This window comes from Saccostrea echinata, unplaced genomic scaffold, assembly GCF_033153115.1.
Source record: "Saccostrea echinata isolate AGI-Se365-2 ecotype Australia unplaced genomic scaffold, CSIRO_AGI_Sech_v1 ptg000052l, whole genome shotgun sequence".
Lineage (NCBI taxonomy): Eukaryota > Metazoa > Mollusca > Bivalvia > Ostreida > Ostreidae > Saccostrea > Saccostrea echinata.
Window position 1 is genome coordinate 12,047,563 of NW_026889801.1, and position 13,186 is coordinate 12,060,748.

Sequence of the window (13,186 nt, forward strand, 5' to 3'; positions counted from 1 at the left end):
ATAACTTACATTCTAGAAAGGGACATAACTCTGTAAAGAGTATCGTATTATGCTATAGTGTCCTAGATCGGACATAGATATTCTTTAAGCTAGAGTTAAAGCTATAATTTTATAAATGATTTATTTTTATTTTATCGATAAAAAACAATAATAGGACATATTCATAAATGCGTCACAAGACCCACTTCGAGATATTGACTCTGCTGACTTCTAAACGCTTTAGCTTTGGACGGGACTATATTTTTGGACGGGGGTGTCGATCCCAAGTTAAGCTCAATCTGATTTTTTTTTTTTTTTTTTTTTTTTTTTTTTTTTTTTGATATTTGTCATCTGAGTTTGATTTCACAGAAAAATAATCAACTTCTGTTGTATTACCTGTTATTCTTGCAGTAAATGTTTGAATACTAATAAAGCAACTTAAGTCTGCTGTTAAACCTACCCCCCCCCCCCTTGCTAACTTCCAAGAAACCAATATCTTCACCCCAGATCTCCATAGGGTATGATACATGTATGTATATACCTAGAGGCATTTAAGAGTCTTTTGTTTTCCCCAGGTAGCAAAACTGTCACAATTTGCTTGGAACTAACAAAACATACACAAGGGATATTAACACACAGCAAGTCGATTTAACAAATGAATCTACAATAGAAATTCATGAAAAACAAACTCCATGCTTTTACTAAACCTTCGGATTAAGTCATATTTTTTTTTTCATTTTCAATTTAAAAATTAAAATCCAAACAATTTTACATCATTCATAATTGATAGCAAACAATTAATATAAAATTGCATACCCCCCCCCCCCCCCTTAAGGATAGATGATACAAACAAACGTTTGTCAAAAAATTCGAAAATATAAACTTGAATCATGTTTATGAAAGTAAAATGAATGCTCGTATAGCTTTTGATTTTTCATTCTACGTTTCACAAAAATGGGATTTGAAGTGACAAAAATTTATAGGTTACTATTGATTATCAAGGATGGTTGGTGAATGATACAATTTTGAACATCATAGAAGGTTAACAATATATAAAAATGTCGTGAATTAAAAGAAGAAGAAGGGGCTTTATTGAGGCTATGTACTGACTGGACTTTTAAACTTGTACTGAATATCCCACTGACCAGGCAAATAAAATTTTCTTGACTTTTCAAGGGAAACATTAATTTTTATTTTAGAGATACAGAGAGACTACCCACCCGTCCACTACCCCTCCTCCTTCTTATCATGTTCTCAATGATCATGATGATGTCCCATTTATATAAAATGTTAATATTTTTGGTATTGGGCATTTTAATTACCATTATTACCCATGGCAGTATTTACAACAACAACAAAAAAAATCTGAAAAAATAGGCCTGATAATTTATTTCATTTATTTGTTTTCTCGTGAACTATGCATTGTTTAAATTAAAAAAAGATAAACCAATAAATAAAAAGAAGCAATAATATTCTATCTATGGATTCACTTCTTAAAAATTCTGTGCAGACGGACGCATTATATTCCTAGAATTACCCAATACCAACCAAAGAAAAAAAACGGCGACAAGATTATGAGGATATTGGAATTTCCACATGATGTTTGTAAACAAAATTATGACGAAGACCTGCTCTATTTTTGTAAGTAGATCTAGAATTATTGAATTTGTTATTTATTTCATTTGAAGCATGTTAATACATGGCTCATAGATTCTTCTTTTTTTTTTTTTGAAGTCTAAAGATCTATAGATCATCCTGATTCCTCGTTAACTGATGAAACAATCTTATGAATTTCTGTCACTGTAAAGTGTTTGCAGAGCTAGCAGTCGATGGGGTTATTCAGTAGTACATTATACAAGTTAACAAAGTAAATAATCGTCAGAAAATTATACACATCGGAATATTATTCTTTCGTTCGAATTTCCTCAATGACAACGTTGTAGGCTAGTATTCGTTCGTTCGAATATTCTCAATGTGTACACTAGCTGATGATTGTACTTAAAAAATTATACTGTCATGTCTAAATTTGTCTGTAATTTGCAAGTTACAATTTATAAGTATCTTGATCACAGTCATCAGCATTACTGATTAGAAAATTAATTATCTTCTCTCAGACATGGTTAAAAGTATCCTACTACTGTAGTGTACTAGGGATTAACAAAGTTAACATTGCATGTGTTGCAAGTACTATTTTTTTTTTTTTTTTTTTTTTTTTGGTGTCAAGATAAATTTTGAGATATGGGGGGTCAGTGCTTATAGTACATGTCATGATGTACATAATTAATAACCCCCAAAACTCCTACTTATATTGTTTGGAAGTATCCAAATATCAAATTACTAATTCTCTGTTAGAAAATTGGTTGATCCTCTGAAGTTTACATAGGACATGTACCCACATGATTATTGATATAATCAATGTTTTTTTTTTTTTAATCTCTGAAAAACAGTCTTAAAACTTTGAGTGAAAAATCAATCTTTATACTGCTAAACTCATTTTTTATACCATGAATACATACTTAGGAATATCATTATTAAGTTATGTTCATGTTCTTTTGAGGGGGAAAAATATACATCATGTAGATGCTTATGTGTAAGTAAATTATAAAAGACAAAAATGCTAGAACTTTTTTATTTTACATATTTATTTGTAAAAATATTTTTTGTATTAATTGGAAATGAAATAAAAAAAAGTTCTAGCTTTATTACTAATAATATGATTTTTTATTAGAATCGATAGGATATTGGATGTTTAAGAAATAAAGACCGAATTCTCATGAATGTTGCAGGATAACCTGCAATGTTAATGTAGACATAGATTTAAATTACACGAGGACTCCCATGCCAATCTCAATAGTCCTCGGCCACTGAAGTCAAACACAAAGGTAGTCACACGAGATTTACATGCATATTTAGCCTCCTTAGAGTCAAACACAGAGACAGGTGCGCACAAGATTTTCATGCATATTAGGCCTTCTTAGCTCCTGACCTACCGACCTGCCTAATTTACATTCCGATAGAATTACCAAGAAATCAATTCCGCTAACTTTCAAAGAGTTACCACAGAGAAAAAAAAAACAGACATGGAAATATTATGGCATGACATCATGAAAAATTCTCAAGGGCATAAAACTACTATAATACAGATACCGGTAAATGTATGCAGAACATGCACAAAGTTTCATTTATGGTATATTGATAGATAAAAATAATTTATACTTTTATACTTCGACCTCAGTAGGGGTAAATTTTAGTGTCAGTCATTTTGGCTGGATCGAGAAATTTGAGTGATCGATATTCAATTCATTTTCTAATTTTAGTGAAAAATTTAATCCATGCTTTGTTATTATACATATAATTGGTATTGTATGATTAATTCTATTTTTTTTCTTTAACAGAAAATGAAGGTATAGTAGCTGACATATAGTGTACATGTACCACTTGAAGATTTGTCCCCCTTGTAGATACAAGAAATGCAAAGGTAATTCTTTGTGAAAGTAGAGAGAATGAATAATAAAATTTTTCAAACCATACAACAAAAACTACTTTGAATAATTAGTACGCAACCAACCATTTACAATTTAATTTTGCAGTTTTATTTCTTTAACATTGAAAAAAAATCAAATTTGATATTTTTTTTAGCTCTACTGGTCAGAGACCAGATGAGCTTATGGGATAGGAAGGTGTCCCTCTTCCATCCGTCTAGCTGTCCGTCTGTCTGTCTGTCCATGGCGTCTAGTTGTCTGTCTGTCTAGCTGTCCATCTGTCTGTAATTTTTCAAAACACTACTCCTCCTACAGTTTTATTCTGATTTCAATATAACTTAGACTGCACTAAGGTACATTTCAATGAACGGTGCTGCCATGGTTACTAAAAATAGAAATTTCTGTAAAATTCCTTTAAAACGCTACTCCACCTACAATTTTGGTATTATTTCAATATAATGTGGCACACAAGTAGACTACACTTAGATACATAATTCTATTTATTGCTGTCTGTTGCAAAGTTTCAAATCCAAGTGTTACTTTTTCTTTGTTATACATATAGACCAGTAGAGCTACAGTCTCATCAGAGACTTCTGGTTTATCCTTTTCATCACACAGCGACTTTCTTTTTTTTCAGTGTACACAGATACATACACATAAAAGGAGACATCACCTCATGATCTGTGGATCCATTGAAAACTTTAAGGACAAAACTTTTGATAATTCATTCATGTATAGAGTGTTGACTCGAATATTGAATATCTAATGAATGGAACCAAGAGAATTAATTTAAGAAGTATTATATTGTATATTACTCTTTTTATTCATCTGTCAAATTTCTTAATTAAAAATTAAACTTAAAGGCTTAAATAAGGATTTTTTTTTCATTATTTTAATTAGAACAAGTTCTTTAATTTATTTTTCTCTTATATAAACGGGCATTTAAGGTCATACGCAACGTAGTTTGCACTTTATTGGGTTCTTCCCTGGAGTTGAAGAGTTCCATTAAATGAAGGACCTGTGTGCAATATTTTTATTGTCTATATATGGATTTGTAAATCTCTTCTAAAACAATTTTGATAAAAAAAAATCTGGAATTTATGTTTTGTAATTTTTGTACATTTTTCTTTGAATAATGCAAAATTTTTCAAACTTTAATATCTTTTCAAAATCCCTGGAAATGCATGCTGATTTTTTGTTTAAAAATATGTTATATGGTACATGTATTATAAGTTTAAATTTAGAATATCTTGAAAAATTATCAGTAGGTAAGGTATCTTGCGTATGTCCTTAAATGTAAAATGAAGGTATGTGTACCTTTATTCAATGAACTAGGGAACTCATGAAGTGTGCATATTTATATAATAGTGTTGTATTTTGCATGCACTATTCTTAAAAAGTAGTCAGGGTTTGACACATGGTGCACAAGCCGGAGGCTTTAGGTATAATGTACAGATAGTTTTAGAGAATAGTAGTTGAGTGATGGGGGCAATTGCAAGAAACTATTTTAGAAGAATTATTTTGTTTATTTTTCATCTTAAGTGTTAGCTGCAGAACTGTAGCTCTCTGAAAAAATATATATTGACAGACGGGAGAGCTACAGTGCCACCCATAGAAAAAACTGTATATTTATTGTGCACTTTTTGTGCGCTGTTTCTCGATTTATTTCTCAGTGTTTTTAAAACTGTCATCTCAAAATATTACTAAACGTGTGTTTCTAACATATTCTTTCACTGTTTCCACAATAAAACATTCCTTATAATTGTTTTTAACAGCTCTCCTGGCCCTGAAATTGAAATCATTGAAAATTTTGCCTATTTATACTGCCATTTTGGTCTTCACGAGAATTCGGTCCAACGCACTTAGTACAAGTGTAAACTACGAAAGTTATAGAGGAGTAAGGACTTTTTTGAAATGTAGCTTTTTTTTCAATTGAGGTAAGAATTTCGAAGAATTAATTCAGAACCGAGCGCACTTTTTTGTGCGCAATAAATATACAGTTTTTTCAATGGGTGCCACTGTAGCTCTCCGGTCTGTCAACATATATTTTTTCTGAGAGCTACAGTTCTGCAGCTACTTAAGTGTAAAATATTTGAAACTAAGTTTATATATATTATAGTACATTGATATTTATAACGGCGTCTGTGTTGTAATCGGTAGCGCGTCGGACTGACAATCTCGGGGTTGTGAGTTCGCTCCCAGGCGTGGGCGCAGTCAGTTTTTCTTCAGAAAATGAAGTCGTGCACTATTTCGGCATAGTATGCTTATACTATTTAAATCCTTAGAACACTATGCAAGAATAGTAGGGTATGGGTTATGTAGAGACAAACTGACAGGAAGCATAATAATTGACAATATGCATTTATGACAAGAAAATTGAAAATCTTCCTGAAAGAAGTTGAATAAATTTAAGCCACTTAAGTACCAATCTAGTTAAAATTAGATGTTAGATCCGCTCACATAGTCACTACAGTCAGTTTAGCGAGTATGCGTGCGGATCTAACATCTTATTTAAATTACACGTAGATTGCTGAGGTAAAAGTTTAATACATGTACCCAATATCATTCTGCTATATTTGCATCCGCGTGGGTATTAACAGTGAGCATTAACTAACTGTGGCCTGGACCTCTTATTTTATGTGTTATGGGGTGTCCAAAACAAGGTGCATGCTGACATTTAACAAAGAAGAAACTTGCAATGGCCTAAGGTGACTTGGCTATTATCAGTTGAATACATGTCAATGGTGCATGGTTATTACATGTACCAAAAAATAACAAGTAAAAGATCAGCAGAGTGCTTTTATTAAAGAAGTAACAGAACTAAGGAAAACTTGTTTTCTACTGGATGATATGAAACAATGAGTAGAGTACCACCGCAAATATTTCTGGATCCATGCCCTTTCATCATGTTTATTTTTGAACGGGTTCAATGAACTGTCAAAAATTCTTGATATGTTTCTAAGGTGTAGGTAGAAAGTTTTGAAATTAGTGAAAAGGTTGTTAAATATTTTTAATGCAAACTACCAGTAAATGTGCATAATGAAGATGGTTGAATTTTTTTCAACATTATTTTCTGTTCATTTGTCAGATCGGGTTCGTTATGTGTAAAATAATTTCCAGCTGTCATTGGAACAAAACAAGGCATGATCAGGATCATACAAAGAAAATTAAAAGTAAAAATTAGGTAAATTATTACAGTTTGTGCATCTAAATAAGTTTTAAAACTCTCTTAAGAATCTCAGAGTGACTGATACGACCCAATTTCATGTGATTTTTTAATTGGAAACCTATCAGTTTAGTGCAGCAAACAGGCAAAGATCTAACAACGTGAATGGATCTGATCATGTTGTAAAGCTTGACAAATGGCACTTATGCAATAAATTAACCTAAATGATCAGGAGGAAAATAAACAAAAAAAGATTTGTTCTTTCTTAATTGCATTTTTTATTTTTCCCATTCAAAATTTACATACAAGGAATAAAAGAAGGTACAAGGGAAATTGCCTTTTTACTTAAAAAAAAAAAAAAAATGAAAGTTATAGAGATAAAACCACTTTTGATTTTTTGATCTTTAATCATTGAAAAAATTAAACATTAGGCCTACCCCAAAATTGGTTAATTTTAAGAAATTAAAAAAAAATGGTTTAGGAAACACATAACTTAAATGAAAATAAATAATTAATAGTAGTTAAACTGTTCAATAGTTTCTTTATTTGGTTTAAAACTGTTGTTTCTTTATCCCATGGGAGAATTTTTTTCTATTTTGTAATGAATATGGGATAAATCCCACATTTATAAAGAGATGGGAGATTATCTTCTATATACAAGTATATGGGAGATTTTGTCCCATTATAAAGCATTCATGGGATTTTAAAACTTCTATGGGAGAAAAAATCCCACAGAATACCTTTTTCTCCCACAGAATAATGGTGGGATATTGGTTAGGAGTAAAAATCCCACCATTATCCCATGGGATTTCTTGGTTTCAGGTGTAATATCTTTTTACCTAGAAGATAATCAGGTGTTAATTTTGGTTCATGTGTTAAGTTTTAAAAAATCCCATCAGATGACATAAATGGTTTCCACATATCTTTGGAAAAGTGGTTGGCGAAAGTCCGGACAAATGTCGTGTCCGGAGTTAAATGTCGCACTGTTCTATACCTTCTAACTTTACATGATTTGACTTTAATTTATGAAAGTCCGTCTACCAAACACTTCAGGATCCACCCCCGTATTTTAGTTCTACGAATTTCAGGTGGCAGCGCATTTAGTTTCGTACTAAAGTCCCGGTCAAATATCTTAAAACACTGAGATCTCTCAAGTTTGATGTGATATTCGATGTAGCAAAATGAAAGGAACCATTATGGGATACATGGCGAGTCTAGCAGAGTGCTTGTTGAAAAAGTATAGCTACGCAGCCAACGGGACCAAACCTTACTTTCGCTTTCTACGCTCGCCAACCGTGCAAAGAACGATAACTCTAATTACGCGATGAAATCAAGAGAACTGTAAAAGTACTGTTTTTTCAGGCCTCTGAAACTCCTATAAAGGGTCAAAAAGTGACCCCACGGACCATAATTTTTAAAATGTATTCTTCGTGCTTAACTCAAATCCGAAAACTGTTTACAGATCTGTTGCGAAATAAAAAAGTTACAGGGAAAAGCTGTTTTGTTGTACTGGCCCCTAAAAATCCCTTATTTTGTGGAATTTTGTTTTCATCTCCTAATCACCTGAAGACAGTGTAAAAGTGAGTATTCCACTTAAATATGACAAGAATTGCTTGCTTCCTTTCTGAAATAATGGAACATGCGTGATTTCAATTTAACATAGAAACTCTCATAGACAATTTTTGGGGACTCATAAAACCGAAAGTTCTGCTTGGATGGACTTGAAACTTATAGTACAGGTTCTATTAATCACTTTTAACAATATGTAGTCTTCAAAATATTTTTCCTATATGGTTTTGAAATTTTAAAATTTCCATCCCCCCTTTTTCTTAACTTTGGAGTCTTACAACACAAAAATGTTTCATAGGTACAACAACGCTGTCGCTGACTTTTTTGTAGGATTTCCTTTGAAGAATCTATTCCTAAAATTTGAATGAATTTCCATATAAAATAAGAATTGTTTAAGCTCCTAAAGAAATCTGAGTTTTCTACTTGTAAATACCGGAAGTGAAGTTTCCGGAAGTACAAAACTTTACATACGGGAGAGATTCCGATAAGCTGTCTAACGGTTTTATTATAAAATACATATAGCCAAAGGTTTTCTTTAAATCCGAAACGTAAAAGTGTTAGGTATAATAATAATAATAATAAAACAAGACGAAAACAATAGGGCTTTTCGCCAAAAGTCGAAAAGCCCTAATAACTAGACCTTTTTTCCTTGTTCAACGAAAATTGAAGTGCTTTTCGACTCTACTCCCTTAGCCTTTTATTGTTTACCATTAATATAATTCAAACCTGAAAAAAAAAAAAAAAAAAAAAAAAAAAATCTTTCCTCCTTCTTATTCAGAGGACCTTGACCTTTGACCTTTGACCTTTTGAACACAATAAACCCTTTAGTAAGCTAAGATTTCTGTAATGTATATTCTTTATATACATCAACATTCTTTACTTTCCTCCGCCCCCCCCCCCCCCCCTTTTTTTTCCCCTGCGCAATGGCAACGTAGATTTTTTATTTCAAATCCAAATCAGGCGTCGTACTAACCTAAAATTTCAGGATACTTTACAAAACACCCCATAAAAACTTTCTGGAAAGTTTAAAGGTCATTGTCTCATTTACCCAGAAGATATAATCTTTATCGGCAAGAACAAGAAATTCAGAAGTGCCTAAAATTTCTTTACTGATGATCGGAGAAACAAGTTAAACATTTTATCTAGAATTTCTTCAAATATCTTTGATGTCATTTGTTTCTTCTGTTATGATTAGTTATTTTCCTCTCAGATATTTATCTTCTATTTCAAACATCAAATTTATTTTAATTTTATTTAGAATTAATTCATCTTGTAAAATATGCTTTTTGTGATCATGAAACGAAATTCATGTGTTTTTTTTTTTTCCTATACCTTCTAACTTTACATGATTTGACTTTAATTTATGAAAGTCCGTCTACCAAACACTTCAGGATCCACCCCCGTATTTTAGTTCTACGAATTTCAGGTGGCAGCGCATTTAGTTTCGTACTAAAGTCCCGGTCAAATATCTTAAAACACTGAGATCTCTCAAGTTTGATGTGATATTCGATGTAGCAAAATGAAAGGAACCATTATGGGATACATGGCGAGTCTAGCAGAGTGCTTGTTGAAAAAGTATAGCTACGCAGCCAACGGGACCAAACCTTACTTTCGCTTTCTACGCTCGCCAACCGTGCAAAGAACGATAACTCTAATTACGCGATGAAATCAAGAGAACTGTAAAAGTACTGTTTTTTCAGGCCTCTGAAACTCCTATAAAGGGTCAAAAAGTGACCCCACGGACCATAATTTTTAAAATGTATTCTTCGTGCTTAACTCAAATCCGAAAACTGTTTACAGATCTGTTGCGAAATAAAAAAGTTACAGGGAAAAGCTGTTTTGTTGTACTGGCCCCTAAAAATCCCTTATTTTGTGGAATTTTGTTTTCATCTCCTAATCACCTGAAGACAGTGTAAAAGTGAGTATTCCACTTAAATATGACAAGAATTGCTTGCTTCCTTTCTGAAATAATGGAACATGCGTGATTTCAATTTAACATAGAAACTCTCATAGACAATTTTTGGGGACTCATAAAACCGAAAGTTCTGCTTGGATGGACTTGAAACTTATAGTACAGGTTCTATTAATCACTTTTAACAATATGTAGTCTTCAAAATATTTTTCCTATATGGTTTTGAAATTTTAAAATTTCCATCCCCCCTTTTTCTTAACTTTGGAGTCTTACAACACAAAAATGTTTCATAGGTACAACAACGCTGTCGCTGACTTTTTTGTAGGATTTCCTTTGAAGAATCTATTCCTAAAATTTGAATGAATTTCCATATAAAATAAGAATTGTTTAAGCTCCTAAAGAAATCTGAGTTTTCTACTTGTAAATACCGGAAGTGAAGTTTCCGGAAGTACAAAACCTTACATACGGGAGAGATTCCGATAAGCTGTCTAACGGTTTTATTATAAAATACATATAGCCAAAGGTTTTCTTTAAATCCGAAACGTAAAAGTGTTAGGTATAATAATAATAATAATAAAACAAGACGAAAACAATAGGGCTTTTCGCCAAAAGTCGAAAAGCCCTAATAACTAGACCTTTTTTCCTTGTTCAACGAAAATTGAAGTGCTTTTCGACTCTACTCCCTTAGCCTTTTATTGTTTACCATTAATATAATTCAAACCTGAAAAAAAAAAAAAAAAAAAAAAAAAAAATCTTTCCTCCTTCTTATTCAGAGGACCTTGACCTTTGACCTTTGACCTTTTGAACACAATAAACCCTTTAGTAAGCTAAGATTTCTGTAATGTATATTCTTTATATACATCAACATTCTTTACTTTCCTCCGCCCCCCCCCCCTTTTTTTTCCCCTGCGCAATGGCAACGTAGATTTTTTATTTCAAATCCAAATCAGGCGTCGTACTAACCTAAAATTTCAGGATACTTTACAAAACACCCCATAAAAACTTTCTGGAAAGTTTAAAGGTCATTGTCTCATTTACCCAGAAGATATAATCTTTATCGGCAAGAACAAGAAATTCAGAAGTGCCTAAAATTTCTTTACTGATGATCGGAGAAACAAGTTAAACATTTTATCTAGAATTTCTTCAAATATCTTTGATGTCATTTGTTTCTTCTGTTATGATTAGTTATTTTCCTCTCAGATATTTATCTTCTATTTCAAACATCAAATTTATTTTAATTTTATTTAGAATTAATTCATCTTGTAAAATATGCTTTTTGTGATCATGAAACGAAATTCATGTGTTTTTTTTTTTTTCCTATACCTTCTAACTTTACATGATTTGACTTTAATTTATGAAAGTCCGTCTACCAAACACTTCAGGATCCACCCCCGTATTTTAGTTCTACGAATTTCAGGTGGCAGCGCATTTAGTTTCGTACTAAAGTCCCGGTCAAATATCTTAAAACACTGAGATCTCTCAAGTTTGATGTGATATTCGATGTAGCAAAATGAAAGGAACCATTATGGGATACATGGCGAGTCTAGCAGAGTGCTTGTTGAAAAAGTATAGCTACGCAGCCAACGGGACCAAACCTTACTTTCGCTTTCTACGCTCGCCAACCGTGCAAAGAACGATAACTCTAATTACGCGATGAAATCAAGAGAACTGTAAAAGTACTGTTTTTTCAGGCCTCTGAAACTCCTATAAAGGGTCAAAAAGTGACCCCACGGACCATAATTTTTAAAATGTATTCTTCGTGCTTAACTCAAATCCGAAAACTGTTTACAGATCTGTTGCGAAATAAAAAAGTTACAGGGAAAAGCTGTTTTGTTGTACTGGCCCCTAAAAATCCCTTATTTTGTGGAATTTTGTTTTCATCTCCTAATCACCTGAAGACAGTGTAAAAGTGAGTATTCCACTTAAATATGACAAGAATTGCTTGCTTCCTTTCTGAAATAATGGAACATGCGTGATTTCAATTTAACATAGAAACTCTCATAGACAATTTTTGGGGACTCATAAAACCGAAAGTTCTGCTTGGATGGACTTGAAACTTATAGTACAGGTTCTATTAATCACTTTTAACAATATGTAGTCTTCAAAATATTTTTCCTATATGGTTTTGAAATTTTAAAATTTCCATCCCCCCTTTTTCTTAACTTTGGAGTCTTACAACACAAAAATGTTTCATAGGTACAACAACGCTGTCGCTGACTTTTTTGTAGGATTTCCTTTGAAGAATCTATTCCTAAAATTTGAATGAATTTCCATATAAAATAAGAATTGTTTAAGCTCCTAAAGAAATCTGAGTTTTCTACTTGTAAATACCGGAAGTGAAGTTTCCGGAAGTACAAAACCTTACATACGGGAGAGATTCCGATAAGCTGTCTAACGGTTTTATTATAAAATACATATAGCCAAAGGTTTTCTTTAAATCCGAAACGTAAAAGTGTTAGGTATAATAATAATAATAATAAAACAAGACGAAAACAATAGGGCTTTTCGCCAAAAGTCGAAAAGCCCTAATAACTAGACCTTTTTTCCTTGTTCAACGAAAATTGAAGTGCTTTTCGACTCTACTCCCTTAGCCTTTTATTGTTTACCATTAATATAATTCAAACCTGAAAAAAAAAAAAAAAAAAAAAAAAAAAAATCTTTCCTCCTTCTTATTCAGAGGACCTTGACCTTTGACCTTTGACCTTTTGAACACAATAAACCCTTTAGTAAGCTAAGATTTCTGTAATGTATATTCTTTATATACATCAACATTCTTTACTTTCCTCCGCCCCCCCCCCCTTTTTTTTCCCCTGCGCAATGGCAACGTAGATTTTTTATTTCAAATCCAAATCAGGCGTCGTACTAACCTAAAATTTCAGGATACTTTACAAAACACCCCATAAAAACTTTCTGGAAAGTTTAAAGGTCATTGTCTCATTTACCCAGAAGATATAATCTTTATCGGCAAGAACAAGAAATTCAGAAGTGCCTAAAATTTCTTTACTGATGATCGGAGAAACAAGTTAAACATTTTATCTAGAATTTCTTCAAATATCTTTGATGTCATTTGTTTCTTCT

At 32.2% G+C, this 13,186-nt stretch overlaps 1 long non-coding RNA gene across 1 annotated transcript; it reads left to right on the plus strand.

Moving 5' to 3' along the window:
- The first annotated feature begins 1,522 nt into the window (after nt 1–1,522).
- LOC133203882 (uncharacterized) lies at nt 1,523–4,977 on the plus strand. The gene is made up of 3 exons (XR_009723492.1): nt 1,523–1,620; nt 3,375–3,457; nt 4,099–4,977. It is a non-coding gene; the product is annotated as an uncharacterized LOC133203882 (long non-coding RNA).
- Nucleotides 4,978–13,186: the final 8,209 nt, after the last annotated feature.